General features: G+C 39.0%; 1 long non-coding RNA gene across 1 annotated transcript; it reads left to right on the forward strand.

Moving 5' to 3' along the window:
* The first annotated feature begins 204 nt into the window (after nt 1–204).
* LOC132157641 (uncharacterized) lies at nt 205–2,541 on the forward strand. Its single transcript, XR_009437565.1, has 3 exons — nt 205–379; nt 1,407–1,692; nt 1,855–2,541. It is a non-coding gene; the product is annotated as an uncharacterized LOC132157641 (long non-coding RNA).
* The last annotated feature ends 460 nt before the right edge of the window (nt 2,542–3,001 follow it).

Consider the following 3,001-nt stretch of genomic DNA (forward strand, 5'->3'; position numbering starts at 1 on the left):
TTTGTACCAAAAAACTGTAAATGTACATCATTGATACTAAAATAGCACTGGAGTAAAGGTGGTCATAAAGCGTTAAACTTGTTATGAAACATGATATCCGCACATTTGTTCTCTGCCCAATACTTTGGTCCTGGACTTTCTGTCCTTTTCTTTTTCTGTTTTTGTCACGTCTCTCTCTCCTTCTCTCTCACTTCCAGCTGTTTGTACAGAGAGTGGTAGAGCAGGGTGTCCAGTGGCAGCTCTCCCACACTCGCTCCGCTCCTCCTCATCCAGCGCTGGAGCCAGACTGCAGCTCAGGCTTTTTATCATTTAGCTGCAGGGATAGATGACTGTAATGAAGGCGGCTCCTGACCGTCTGCTCCTCATGGGGTAACATCAGGTGAGGAAATGAACACACATCAGTGTCTTTTAAACTTGATGTCGTTAAAGGGAGTAGTTGTCACTGAATGAAAATGCTGTCATCGTTTACTCAAGCAATACGAATGGGCCTTTTTCATGTGTTTTATTTTTTTATATTTTGGCAAACGAGCAAAGCACAAGGCCGAAAAAACACCATTAAGACATAATATTTTTTTTTTTCTCCATAAAATCTGTGCACCATTTTCAAAGTCTACTGAAGCCATCAAGTCAAATTTGTAAACCAATTATTCTGGACCAACAGATTCACTGAATGGACGTGGTTCAAAAGGATGATTGAATGAATAATTCATTTGCAGAAGATTCAGTCTGTATACACAGCTACTGATGGATGTTTGATTATTAAAGAAGGTAGCTGCAACTTTTTTGCAGCTTTTGTTTATCTTACAATTCCGTTTTTTTGTGTGTATTCTTAGTTTCCGAATTGAGATCTAAATTCTGAATTGTTAGATATAGTTGCAGTTACCTTTTTATTTCTTTATTCCGTGACCGAAACGTGCTTCCATAGCTACTTTGGAATAGCTGTCAATAAACATAGATGCGTTTTGCTTGCAGTTACAAAACCTACCAGAAGGTGCTAATAAGTGTATGATAATCAACAAAATAATACGCATGTAATATCAATATCATATCATGGACTCAAAACATTCTTGTGCAAAGATAAGAAAAAGTGCAAAATAACATGCACATTAATCGTTATTACAACAGACTTTAAAGAAGAATTCCAATCAGTGGAAGAATGCAGACGTTCCAGAACTGATTGTGGAATAAAAGTATTTCTGAAATAATGATTTCCCAACCTGAGTCTCAACTAGGGTGATGTGTAATATTTACATTCCGCAAACTCTCTGTGACCATTTCCCAAATCACATAACTGCCTCATTTTCTCATGGTGCAATTACCCTCCATGAATGGTGTTGTTATAAGGTACCTCCTCTCCCTGCCTTTGAGGTTTCCACCTTTCTCTAAATTGTGCTTTGTCCACTTAGATGATAATCTGCTTCACAGCACATGTGTCAGATGGAAGGAATGCTAATCTGGAAGAGGTGCAGAGCTTGGACTTTTTGGCAGCCAGTTTCCACTCTGCACTTACTTTCCATGTGGTGCCGCTCCAGAGGCTCCAGGCGGGAGAAGCCTGTTTGGGGAACGGAGGTGTTGACGGATCCCAGATCGCCCCATTGACCACGCCCCCCATCTGAGGGTCACGGCTCTGAAGGACAACTGACCTGAACTTCTGTTCCAGTACCACTTCCAAATCTGTAGTTCATATTAAGGGTAATACAATCACACTGTGTTTGCTCTAACCCTGGGCTTTGAAACCCAAACTGTATTTTATTCAATTCATCAGTCAGACAGTGATTAATCAAGTCTCTTTCTCTCTTTCTCTCTCTCTCTCTCTCTCTCCCTCTCTCTCTCTCTCTCTTTCTCTCTTCTTAGTCTGGAATGAATGATTGTGATTTCTCAATGAAGATGTTAAATGTGTGAGACCTAGGTTTGCTGATCTTCACCTGTCAACTCACGTGGTTTACGGGGACTCTCCATAGGCATAATGGTTTTTATACTGCACCAACTGTATTTTCTATCACCCTTCACCAACCCTACAAAATTGGGGTTGATTTCGACTTCACATACAAACGTAAGTAGAATAGGCTGATTAAATTTGTCTTTATTTTAATGTGATACAAAATATTTTTCAGCAGTGATAGATATATGATTTAAGACCGTAGTGTATTTAAGTTTACCGTATTTTTCGGACTATAAGCCTGAGTATAAGTCGCATCAGTCCAAAAATACGTCATGACGAGGAAAAAAACATATATAAGTCGCACCGGACTATAAGTCGCATTTATTTAGACCCAAGAACCAAGAGAAAACATTACCGTCTACAGCCGCGGGAGGGCGCTCTATGCTGCTCAGTGTTAGACTACAGGAGCACTGAGCAGCATCTCTGGCAGCATAGAGCGCCCTCTGGCGGCTGTAGACGGTAATGTTTTCTGTTAGTTCATTTCTCTCGGTTCATGTCAAATTAATTTTGATAAATAAGTCGCACCTGACTATAAGTCGCAGGACCAGCCAAACTATGAAAAAAAAGTGCGACTTATAGTCCGGAAAATACGATAGTTAGAAAATTTTAATAGCAAATAAGACAGTGAGACAATATTCAGCTAAAATAATAATAATGAGCAGAAATATTTATTTGCAACAGTGCCTAATGCCCAGTCTATCTTTTCCCACCCTGTTGTAACTTAGATTTTTATGAAGACCAGCAATAGCTGTCGGGCAAGATTGTGGATAGCGGCAGCAGCACGTAATAACTGCAATCTGATTGGTCAGATCGCTTGTCAATCATGCTCTTCGCAAACAGTCTATTGTGCAATTGAATTTCAATAAAGAAATTAAAGTAAATAAATATTAAGCGTAAATTCTGTCACAAACAACTCACTGTTTCTTATAACTTTGTTTTGTTAATGATTCAATGACATTTATTTAAATGTAATTTGCTGATAGGGAGAGATTCAAAATAGTTACAAAACAGTCTAGAATCCATCATTCACATGTAGCATTTATGTTATATACATTAGCC

The sequence above is a fragment of the Carassius carassius genome, chromosome 15, assembly GCF_963082965.1.
Source record: "Carassius carassius chromosome 15, fCarCar2.1, whole genome shotgun sequence".
Lineage (NCBI taxonomy): Eukaryota > Metazoa > Chordata > Actinopteri > Cypriniformes > Cyprinidae > Carassius > Carassius carassius.